General features: G+C 38.4%; 1 long non-coding RNA gene across 2 annotated transcripts in view; it reads left to right on the top strand.

Annotated features, from left to right (window-relative positions):
- The window catches only part of LOC124103779 (uncharacterized), a 131728-nt gene that overhangs the window by 66970 nt on the left and 51986 nt on the right, over nt 1–12772 (top strand). The window lies entirely within an intron of this gene.

Genomic DNA, 12772 nt, shown 5'->3' with positions numbered 1-12772 from the left:
GAGGGAAGGATACAACATTGGCTTCGTTGTTAAAATGTTTTATACTCATTTGTTCTGAGGCTCCTGGCTTGAGATATGATCGCCAAAGTAGCATTTTGGAAATAATAATTCAGGTATTATTCCCTAGTCAATGTCATACCTGGAGTTCCTCAGCCACATGTGCTTGGGCTTACTGAAACCTGTCAACAACAAGATGACTAGCTCTTAGCACAGGTGGTACTCTCCTGGGGAAATGTGATACACAATGTGAATTCTCAGCTTAGGTATGCAGTGATTTATTTATTTATTTATTTAAGACTCAGAGGCATACTAGTTTTCTTGAGAGGGGTGGAATATGCCTGTATTTGTTAACCTTTCGTGCCACCAGATTCTTCTATGACATGAGGATGCTTTCAATATATTTCTCACCCTTTTCACCTTTTTCTAAATATGCTTTCATCAGAAGCTGTCACCACTCTCAGCATGGATTCCCAGAGTGACCTCAGATGATTATATAAGTATAGAATTTATTTATGAAAAGGGAATATATAGATTGCCTCATCACAAAGCCCTGAAAAGCAATGATGCTTCCCCTTCAAGATCAGCTGCAAACTAAGTATCTATTTCAGAATATCCTGGCACCAGAAAAAGCTAGGAGACAAGGACAGAATACTCAGTCAATTTAACATGTTCCAGACTTACACATAACTAGTTCCATGAAGAAATGTTTCTCCAACTCTAATTTTTTTCTCTATGTCCCAAAACATGCTGGCACAGATTAGTACACTGTAAATGGGGCTCAGGAAAATCAGTGAAAACCTATAATGTTATATTTTGGAAGTGATCTTTAACAGATAGTGTCTAAATTTATAGTGAATGTGTTGGCAGTGAGGAAATTGGCACTGATTACAGATCTGGGAGAAAGAAAGTTACAGACAGATAGCTGCTAAGATGTTTCTCTCTCTTGTTTGCTGATTCGGGATTAGTAGATGAAAGTTCCAATCTTACGCTTACACTTCCAAATAACAATCTTTCTGGGAAGATTAGGAATTGAGGGAGAGGGAGAGAGTCTCTGATGTCTTCAAGACAAACCAATGAGAGAAAAAGGCCACGTCTGGAAGACAGACTGAAGTGGTTAGGATGGCTGCTGCCTCCCGCACCACGGAATCTGTGCTAGCTGAAACACGAAACAGCAGAACCCAAAGAGCAATGCAGAACCAAGGCAGAGCTCATTGAGAATGAAGCCAAAGCTTCTGTCCCCATGTCAGCCCGACTCACCCTGTTACTATTTGCAAGGACTTGTGAGAAGTTGCCCTCTGGCTTCTCAGAGAAGGTGTAGAGTTGACATCCTCTGTGTGAGTTCTTATCTTTGGAAAGCCTGCAACTTCATTCCTCTGGATATAGGTGTCCTGGGGTTTTAAACAATAAGGCCAAAGAGGCAAGGAAACTCCAGGAAGTAGAATTTGTATAGAATAATAACAAAATAGTGCTCCACAATTTATGAAACATTTTCACATCTAAGATGACAATGACTGGTCACTATTGACTATACCCGACAAAAGCACAGTCTGACACTAAATTAATGACTAAATGTGTTGGATTTATGATGAGCAAAGAACACTGTCATTTCTCTTGATGGCATGATCATCCAATGAAGTGAATAAGACTCTTGTCATCTGTCATCATTTCAAAATGAGAAAACTGAGAAAAAGTGAATGGTTTTCCCCTAAAATTTGAGCTGATAGATTACTGCATTGGAACTACAACTCAGTTATTTTTATCCCAAATCCAATGTTCCTTCCACAATACCAAAGGAAAAATATGGAAAAGAATTAGGCTCAAAGTAATTTGAATCAGACTTTTAGGGAAATGAATGGATTTCTAATTTTTTGTTATTTGAATTGAGTAAAGGTCTAGAGAGGTCTTTTGAAGGATGTTAAAGGGTGCAAGAGGGATTATTTTAAGGCTTGGCCAGAGAACTTTGTTATTGGTTTGAAAAGGATAATGTTAGGAAATAAAGCAACTTTGAAAATTTGAAGCTAGCAGGGCGTAGTGGCTCAAGGTGCAGTGGCACATGCCTGTAATTGCAGCAATTCAAGAGGCTGAGGCAGGAGGATCACAAGTTGGAGGTCATCCTCAGCAACTTAGCAAGATCTTCAGAAATTTTGTGAGATGCTGTTTCAAAATCAAAGCTACTGAGGATGTAGCTCAGCAGAAAGGTACTCTGGATTCACTTAAAAGAAAGAAAGCAAGTACACGCAAGGACTTGGGGGGAATTCTAAGAGTCAGAAGCCAGGATGCTTTAAGGAGAACCATGGTTGAGCTAGAATGAACACTGAAACACTAAAAGTAGAAAATTTTAAACTTGTGGAGAAAAGGTAACATCTTTAATCAATGTGTCTGTATAGTGGAGCTATGATACATAGTAACATGCTCTGTATTCCAGCCCCTTTACAACCTACTGGGAATTCAGAAAAAAAATGTACAAATATTAGAACCTACAGCATCTCTGGGGAGAATGATAGAAAATGCCTGTCTTAACTCCTAAAAGTTGGTGTAAGATCCCTAAGCCAGACAATGTAACATTTTCTTATCCTTAGCACCACCTTAGACATTTCTTGCATATTTCAAAAGAAACCTTCTCTGTGCCCCACCACCCACTCAGAGAGACAGTGTGTAAGATCACCAGGAGGAGGCCTATGGACATGAGTGAGGTCCTGGCTTTGCTAATAACTATGTGACCTTCAACAAGTCACTCAGAGTTCTCAGATTTCACTATAATTGGGAAATAAAAATAGTAACATAGATTTTATGACTTAGAAGGTCCTTGAGTCTAATAATCTATAAAACAGAGACTCAGCTACAACATTCATAAAGCATCTTGCTTCTTCATAAATAGAGTCTCTAGAGGCTGTTTAATGTACAGCACTCAACTCAGGCTGGTTTCCAGGTGATTCATCAGATTTATCCACTGTCCACTATTTCCACATAAAAACAAATAAGCTAAATTTTATTTCTCCTACCTAGGGCAGAAACAGAATTTCAATAATTTGTACCAATAGTGAATAAGAAAAAAAAATAGGTGATTGAAAGCACCAGAAACAAACATTTATTTTTCACTTTTTTTTTTCTGAAAGAAAGATGACAGACTACTTCCTTGAATTATCAGTTTACAGTGTGTGGGAAATGCATAAGAAGAGCTGATGAATCCATTTGGCAGGTCCACACAATAATATTTGGAGAGAATGAGAATATTTCCAGAGAATGATAAATACTTACATGCCTTCAAAAGGCTGAACTTGTGGTGGAGGGGAGACCAAGAGCCGTACCACTCTGAGGATGCATAATTCTAAATTCATGGCTCACATTTATTTTCACTAAGCAGAGTTCCTGAGTGTAATTTATAGTCAAAGAAGTTGTTACTATTCCTTTTAGAATTATCACCCAAAGGAAACTATTAATCAAATACTAATACCTCTGCAGGTTGAAAGAGATAGCCTCCGTGCAGGATGAGATTAAGTTTTATTTGCATTTCTTCAACATCTTTTTCTTATTATATTTACATTATACTGTTTGTAGTGTTTAGAATCATAGATCATGAAAAGATAGACTCACCATGATGTATCATTTAGTAGGTGGGTGACCTTGAGTAAATGACTTAATTTCTTTCCTGAGTTAGCATATATCTAAAACAGGATTATAATAGGCTCTCAGAGAGTTGCTATAAAGATTAAATGAGCTAATACTCATATATAGCTATCGTGAGTGCTACCAGATAATTCTCTTGTGTTTTTCTAGATTGGTTGCTTTTGTTGTATGTATCAGTGTGGAATAACTTATTTCCCCCTGTTAAGATAAAGAGCAAGTATCTGGTTTGTAATTGATTCTGCAACAGCCAATAATGATAACTGTTGACACTGGGCTGAAATGACTAAATCTTGGGTGGAAAGATCCTACAACTCCTTAATCACAGTTAAGTCCTCTCATGTACTCAGTAGTGGCTATACCTTGATTTTCATTCTAATTGAGAGTTATTTCCCCTTCTCTCTATAATGGCAAAGTTGAGCTAAATGAGAATAACTTTAAAATGATTTGAACGATTCTGTATGTGTTGTGTTCTGACAATTCTTTTGGAAGTATTGGGAACTGAATTAGGAGTGAATGATCATGAAATTAGCAGCTATTACAATTCACACATGCATTTCACTCCAGAAATAGGGTATTCAAAGTTCCTTCCATGTGTGCTTAGAACTTTTTAAGTTTTCAACTCTAACAAGATGATATTTATCAATCTAATGGCACAATCACTTGCTTCAAATGAGAGAAAAATCATTTGGAGACAACCAGACTCAAGAGAATTAATGTATTTCTATGCCTGTCAATACAAAGAAAGTCAACATTCCTCACACAGTATCTTTTTCATATACTTTTTACTTTAAGTAGAATCACTGATCTATGGAATGTTCCTAGTTTTGACTCCAGGTAAATAGAATAGGGGACTTTGGGCATGTTAAAGTAACAGCGTACTTGAGAACAATATGCTTAATTCTTTCCTTTCTTTTTGAAAAAGCGACATAGCCTGTCTGCCTTTTCTACTCTGATATTCTGGTGATTTTAGTATCCATGATTCAAACAATCCTCACCAAGAACAAAGTTTAAGATTTTTTGTCCCGCTAAGAAAACAATGAAGAACTGTGGTGATATGATTATAATAAACTCCAATTTGAATATTTTGTTTCCTGGATTAACTTCTTATTTGAACAGACATCTTATATAGATCCCGGGAATTGTGCACACAAATCATATTTCTTTAGTTTAAGCTCAGGAATCAAACTTTGTTTGCAGAAGAGCTCTGATCTTGACTCAGTACAACTAGCAAACAATTTCATTTTGTGTGTACTAAGAATAGAAGTGAGAGGATGCAAGTTTGGAAATGAGGGATGTGAAGCTATGGACTCTGGAGAGCAGTGGAAATTTTTCTGGAGTAATGACTTTAATAATCCTACACTTGACAGAAAGGGCAAGAAAGAAAAGATAGATGGTTCTATGCTCTACTTTTTTCTTTAAATTTTGGCAAACACGTTAGCTCTTGAAATCAGAGTTATCACAGTTTTATCATTTTATCCTTAAAGTCATAGATTGAAAATACTTACACTCATTCATGGATCCCTGGATCAGTGGTATAAAGTGGAGGGTAGATGGTTGTATAAATTAGAATTAGCATTAGCTGCAAATAAGAAAAAAATTAAAAACCTCAAAAAAGCATTGGCTTAAAGAAAATAGATGTCTCTTATTCCTTCATCACACAAAAAGAATTTCAAATCTAGGCAGTCCAGAACTGATAAGGTGGCTCCACAGAGTAGTCAGGAACCCAGGATCCCTCCAGATCTCAGTTCCATCATCCCTGGTAGCAGCCCTTGTCCTTAAAAGACCCAAGGATCCTCCTAATCACATTTAATGATCCGGCAGCAAAGGGAGAAGATGCTTTTTCAAAGGGATTTCTCCCTCAAACCTCCACTTAACAACTGTATTTACATTTCATTGGCTGAAACCTAATAATATAGCCAAAGCTGACTGCAGGGAAGGATGAAAAATGTGCCTTTAGCTAGGTAGTAATGCACCCAGATAAAGAGTTGATCTCCTATGGCTAAGAAGCTTAAATAACAGAAATCAGCTAGCAGCATCTGTACAGAATCTTGCAGTCGATTCTAGGGCAGGGGCAGGGAGAAACTTTATAAGGTCTGTGAAATAATGCCTAGCCTTTGAGAAACTATTTGTGTTCTTTAAGTTTATTATTTTGGGGAAAATATGTGTAATATATGTAGATTAGCAGGTTATATCATCAAATTCATGTATTGATGATTCAGGACTTGCAAAAACTGTTCATAGAGTGTAAACAACATGAGAATTAATTCAAGAGGTTAGTCTTACTCTTCTTAGATCACTCATCTGTTGAGGTGCAAGAAATTATACACCATGATATTGTAAGCATCATGCATATACAATCACTTCCTGGATTCTCTACAAAAAAAAAAAAAACAAGTGTAAATGCAAGGAGACAATACTTCTGGGTATATGGAAGATCAAGCCAACTTTTAGCACCAAACAGGACTTCACAGTTTCCCCTTTCTGAAACACTTAGTACTAGAAGTATTTTAGATTTCAGACTTTTTTTCCAGATGTAGAATAATTGCAAACCCATAATCAGAATTTTTGAGGGAAGGGGCCCAAGTCTAAGCACAAAATTCATTTATGTTTATATATACCTTGCATACATAACCTAAAGCAATATCATATAATATTTTTAAATGATTTTGTACATGAAACAAAGTTTCATGGTGTGGAATTTTCCACTTGTGACAATGTGTCAGTGCTTCGAAAGGTTTGGACTTTGGTGAACTTCATATTTTGGATAGAGATATTCATGTCATTCTTAGGAAAACTTATCTATGAAGAACAATTTTAAAAATCTATGATAAAAGTGAGCCAATAAGTGTTAAAGAGGTACAAGGCAAAAGTTTCCACAAAGCACAAAGTTGGCACTCATGAGGAAAGACCTGTGGAGGATCTGGCTAGGGGAAGGTTTCACCCCAGCGGCCAGGTGACGACCCCACCAGGCGAGTGGGCTGCTGACTCCTTCTCTCCCCACAAGATCAGTTTCAAATACCTCCTAGGGTATTTGAAAATAAATACCCTGAATAAAAGATATATAATTATTCACCTGTTGCTCCAGAAATAGTCAAGGAAGAATCAGTTTCATCTGTCATTTCATAAAAGCCAAATAATGAAATTTTAAATAAAAACTTATGGCAGAAACACACCCACTTGCTGATCACAGAAAGAAGACCTTTCTTGGGGTCTTTTGTTCTCTACTCCAGCTGTAGGAGAATCCTGGGTCAGGTTCACTCCACATGGAGGTGCCTGTGGTCTGGTGGCCCTGGATAAACTAAATATCTTCAGGGATCCCTGTGAAAAACACAACCCTATTGACTTTACAGTTTTATTTAGTCTCACTGCAAGGGACGGATCAGTGTTTCTCATTGACCTGAGACAACCCCTTGCAGCTGTGGCCTTGAGAAAATCCTCAGTGAGACCTCTGGCGGGGACAGAAATGGAATCGTGAAAGAATCATAAAAGTTCCCTGCTTCTCTGGGTTCCCAAAGTCCCTTCAGATGGTTGAATGGATGCCAGGTGAGAAGAATGAGTATGTGGTGCTTTTCCTCAGGCCTGAGTCACCCTGCAGCACAACTGAACAGCATTATTCCCAGAGGTCCAAAGAACATACTTGGGAAATAACAGGAGTATTATCATCACATTAGGATGCAAAGACCCCCAGATCTACCTCAGGGTCTCAGACTTCTTGGATACAAGTTTTACTTCCCTGGGATTTTTCCTGTTTTAATACCAAGTCCAAACACAATTAAAGAAACTCCATGTATCCTGCCTCTTAAAGCTCCTCCATGTGCAGGCCAAAGATAACACCTAATGATCCTGGTGTTTCTCCTTGAAGAATCCTTAGTGCTGTATCTGGAACACTTAGAGGTAGATGGGAGCCACCAGTAAGCCCTAGCAGAGAGAAACTGGGGAGTGGAAATATTCTCAGCTGTGAGGATTTGTGAAGGTGCATTCTCCTAGCCTTCTTCTTGGTAAAAAGCCATAGAGATCCATACAAGGGAGACAGGCAAAGCCTTTCAAACTGTTTATGGATAAGCACAATTAACATCTATCGATGCTATTAATTAACATCTATTGATGTTCATTTTATTTAAACACTGAACAAAGAACTAGGGATAAGACAAATAGGGCCTATCCCATCACGGAGCTTACATTCTCTGAGAGAAAAAAATTTTGAACAACCAAATTCATAAGTAATTACAGGCAGCCCCAAACTTAGGATGATTTGACTTACTACACATTTAGTAGAAACTACATTTTGAATTTTGATCTCTTCCAAGGACAGCAATGTGCAGGACTGTCTTGTGGCATCTGGCATCAGCAGCAAACCACAGTGAGGTCACCATGCACACCATGAGTGTGAACAACCCAACTCCACAGGACTACCCTGCTGCTAAGCTAGGAGGTTTGGTAGGGTTGGTGTATTAAAATCATTTTTTTAAGAATGGAAAGTTTATTTAGGGGCTTAAGGTTTCAGAGCTCTCTGTACATAGATGGCCAATTCCATTCCACAGGGCTCAGGGCAAGGCAGAACATCATGGTGGAAGGGTGTGGCAGAGGAAAGCAGCTGGGGACATAGTTCCAGGGAGCAGAGAGAGCTTAAAAGCATTTTTGACTTATGATCTTTTCATCTTACAATGGATTTATCAGGGCATAGCCCATAATAGGTTGAGGGATGTCTCTACTTAATTGCTAAACTGCTACACTGAAGTACCCCATTTTACAGAGTATATTACAAGATTATCATTGCAGCATAGTTTAAGAAAGGCTTCCCTAAGATGGTGATATGAAGTTTAAGCTGATATCTGAAGGATAAAGATGGTGCATCTGGCAGAGAGAAAAGCATAGGTGAGGCCCCAGTGACATTCCTCAGGACATGGGGGGGGGCGGGAACAGTGACTCTGAAGCCCCCTGAGCAGTGAGCCTCTCTAAAGGAAACCAAGGCTGGTAGACCACCCTAAGGATATCCCCACACCATGGAGAAAGAGTAGTTTGTGAAAGCTTCCATACAAGAAACAGTGCATAGAACAGAGTACATTCTCCTTGTCACTTGCACTTTAGCTTCTGGTTTGACACCTCTAGCAAATAAACTTCAAATTTTAGGGCAAACAGAAATATCAAACAACCTTTAAGCTTTATGTTAAACTAAATTCTTATGTGGGATGAATATTAAGCAAATGCTCAGAAATATAAAAAACCAAATTAATGTTTTCATCTGATTGAATACATCTATAATTCAGCAGATTTGGTGGTGGCACTTGAACTCATTTACCTCTAAAAACATGTGCAGATATATTAACCTCCTGATTCACTCTCATTCATAGCTTTTTATAAAAAGCAGAAAATACATGTCGATTTTGAGTGGTGAAAGGAAAACAGATTTATCTGAATCAAGAAATGTCTTTATTGGATATACAGGAATTCATTGATGGAAAAGTACTTTTGTTGCAAAATTGTATACCACATTTTTATCTTGATGGAAAAAAAGCACTCAGACACCAAATTTATCTGTCTGGATGACAGGAAGGTAAAAAGAGAATGCACCCATTGACAAAGATTTATTTATTAATTAGTCAGTTAATAGTTTCTCAATCTACTATCCCTAAAATAGTAAGCACTTGGAACTTTAAGAATTTGTCATCTTTTCTCCAACTCTCATTTATCTAGAATACTTAGAAGGTAGGCTTACTCTGCTTACCATAAGACATATCTGGCTAATTTCCAAACCCACCTTCTTCTCTCCTTGGGAGCACAGCCTGACTGTATTACCCAGCTGCTGTCATGTGGGTCCAGTGGATAGGTGGGGAAGTGAGGTAGGTCATATTTAGGGCTGGCCCACAAATTCCCCCAACAGGCCATCTGTGCTCTTTTACCCTCAATTAGTATAATAAAAATAAATAGTGACCTTAGAAATGATATAATGAAGATGGTGGAGCCACAAGTCAGAGAACCCGAGTCCCTGCATCAGAGTTAGTAGAAAAGCAGCCCACCAACCAGATACCTGTGGCACAGAGCCATAACTTTGGACTCGCTCTTCATTTTCAGCACACAACATTTTCTTCCCTGAGCTTTGCTGTGATTTAAAACTTCTGTACTCTACTTTCTGCAGCAATTCCATATAATTACGTTAGAAGGACATTGCATGTTTGCTAGCTCAGTCCATCACGTTGCGGGAACCAGAACTATATTAACAATAGATACATTGTTAGTACACTGGTAAGTAGCAACTGACAATTTAGAAGGCAGTTTTGGATCTCTCAGTGACTCTTTATCATTATAACCTATCACATTTCACTGTATTTATTACAATTTGACCCTCTGGTTGGTTATTGGATGACTTGGGCTTCTGACACACAAATATTGTGGATTTGCCTGATCATGGAAAGAGTTTACACTTCATGTACTCCCACCCTAGGAAAGATAGCATCTCCACTTAAGAACACAGTGTAGGTTAAGTGGTCTTTCCAACCTTCTCAAGTGGGATATAGCCTCCAAAAATTGTAGTGTTGATAATTTGCAAAAGAGAGAAAAAATTACATGAAATAGTACAGGTGCCTTGGGAAGAACAGCAATGAAGATGGGGAACCAAGAAGGGAATTGTTCTAGGGTATGGTGCAACAGGGTGGTGGGGACACCCAAACATCCTGAATTCACCCCTTACTAGATGTGCAATCTTAGACGAGGCATTAAACCTCTATGAACATAATTTTCTTATCTGTAAATAAAGAATGATAGTATTGATTGACATTTGGATAAGTGAGTTAATCCATGTAAACTAAGACAGTGCATGAAACAAAGAAACCACCAAATATATATACATTATCATTTAATGCTACTCTAAAAAGAGAGGGACAGAAAAATGGCTAATGTGCTTGGTTGCTGACATTTCCTAAAAAGGCACATTGCCAGTCCTCTTGGAGCTCCACTCTGCTGTTATTCAACCTTGTACCCCACTGCCGTAGCTAACTCAAGTCCAGCTTTCCACTCTGGAAATAAGGGCTATGACAACCCACAAGATCATGGTTTTTAGAACTGGGCTGGCTCTTCTTCTCCCGGCCCCACCACACTCCTCCACTATTTGGCAATAGTCACCATGGCTCACTGTCAAGCAGTCACTGGCATTAATTTTGAAGATTCAAACCCTCCATGGTTTCATCTCTAGAGACAGAGTCAATGCTTAGAAAGAAAACATACTTCTGAGTTCCTTGAACTCCTTCCAGAAGCCCCTTTGAAGAGAAGAATACCTTATAATCGATGCTGCTATAATAAAACTTGGTCATTGGTGACTTAGAGTACAAAGCAGGTACTCAATAATTGACCATTACTACTCTAATTTCTTCATTTATTCTGCTATCTTTTAAAAAGTTTTTTTATCTTCATTTTCATAGGATTTCAAACATTCTGAGAATACTTTTGTCCAAATTCCATGAGGTTTTAAATTTTTAATACTAATGAGATTTATGAGTCACTCTCTGGCAGAGTCTGCAGCTTTTAGCATCTCTAGTGTTAGAAAAATGACCCATATCATGATACAAAATTGAAAAGGAAAAAGTGATCAGTTTCCAAAGAAGCTACAGAAGTAGAGAAAATGGAGGAAGAAAATTTCTGGTTATATAAAAGACAGAAAAGATGAATAAATGAGGGGTTGGAGGAGAAATAAGGGTTTGGAGCTGCATTCCTATGTCTAAGGAGACATCCTTTCCAATATTTATCCTGTGGTTCTCTGGACTCTGCTCTTTGATTAATCTACTGGGTGGTCTTGGCTTGACAGAGGACATGATTTCCCATACAGTTTTCTTGTTCTCTCCTTTCTTGGTCAGGTCCATTACACTGGAGAATATAAAAAAGCAGATTTGGAAACTGATCTCTGGACTAACAGGAGGAACCTGACCTTCCTCCTCTTTTTTTGTTCCTATTAAGTCAATTACAAATACAAACATTTGCCCACATACTTTTGCACTCAAAGACAAGGGGCCAAACCAGAAGAAAGGGAGACATTGGCCTGAGGAAGATATGTTTCCATATTTCTCTTCTGTGTTCTCTGAGTGTTGAGTGTGAGCTATAAAGAGACAGACTATTTTTACTCTAATCCCTGAAGGAAGGAAAGTTGCAGCACTGGTTGTTACTGGAAAGGGCTTTGTCAACAAGGTAAGCTAGATAAACTCTTGTCTAGCAATTCATATGAAACTTAAAGGTTTGATGCCAAAAGCTGTGACAAGTCACAACCCATCCCTTTGGCTGAACCCTTCAGAGTAACTTAACCAAAGTCCTACTTAAAGTGGGAAGTTCAATCTACTGGTTAGTACCTGACAGTCTAGAGAACATATTGTTCGTAAAGCACGTCACAATGACATCTTGATAGGTCATGGTCACCTCGTGATGTGCCTTGTTATGATGTCATAGCACAGTGTTCTCTTTCCATCCATATTGCTATTTGTGAACGAGAGCCTTCACATTCTAAGGTCCCAGAGATGACAAATTCTTCCTGCTAATCAAAGACTGACCTTTTCAGGCAGAATTGCATCCTGGTCACTGCTGCTGAAAAATAGTCAGGGGATGACAAAACAAAGCCCACCATGGCTAAATACAAGAGGCTTTGATCACAACTTTAATTCCAGTGTTTTGGACAAAGCGATAAGGAAGAAAACAGGTCCCCACACCACTGGTCCTGAGCAGTTTCCAGAAAGCCCTCCAAGGGCCTTCCTCCCTTGTTGCATAAAAAAGGCAATTAAATTCAGCTTCACCAGAGACTGTAGGTACATTGATTCTGAAAGAACTTGGACTTTCTTCTGTAACATCCAGCCCTGGACAAGGAGTGACTAATTAAGATTAATTTCTAGCTACATAATGTCCCTTGCGCAACAGCATGTTTGCACTCTAGAGTATTGACACTGGCAAATGGGGCCAGACTTTTGGCAGGTTTTTTGGATAAACAATGCCAAGCTGGCTAACTTCCTATATTTCTCTAGTCTTTTTTGGAAAATACCTAGAACACTTTCCAAGAAATCGGTTTAGGCCAGTAAGAGTTTATTCTGGATAATACTGTGTTTATTGTTACATAAGAATGTAATTCAGGTCAACTTCACTTCCAGACCCAAGTCAGTTGATGCTGACATAG

This window comes from Marmota monax, unplaced genomic scaffold, assembly GCF_021218885.2.
Source record: "Marmota monax isolate L192 unplaced genomic scaffold, Marmota_monax_Labrador192_F-V1.1 WCK01_AAM20220418_F8-fsc00006, whole genome shotgun sequence".
In the NCBI taxonomy this organism is placed as follows: domain Eukaryota; kingdom Metazoa; phylum Chordata; class Mammalia; order Rodentia; family Sciuridae; genus Marmota; species Marmota monax.
The sequence above is the reverse complement of the archived record's forward strand: the minus strand, read 5'-3'. Positions and strand labels throughout refer to the sequence as shown.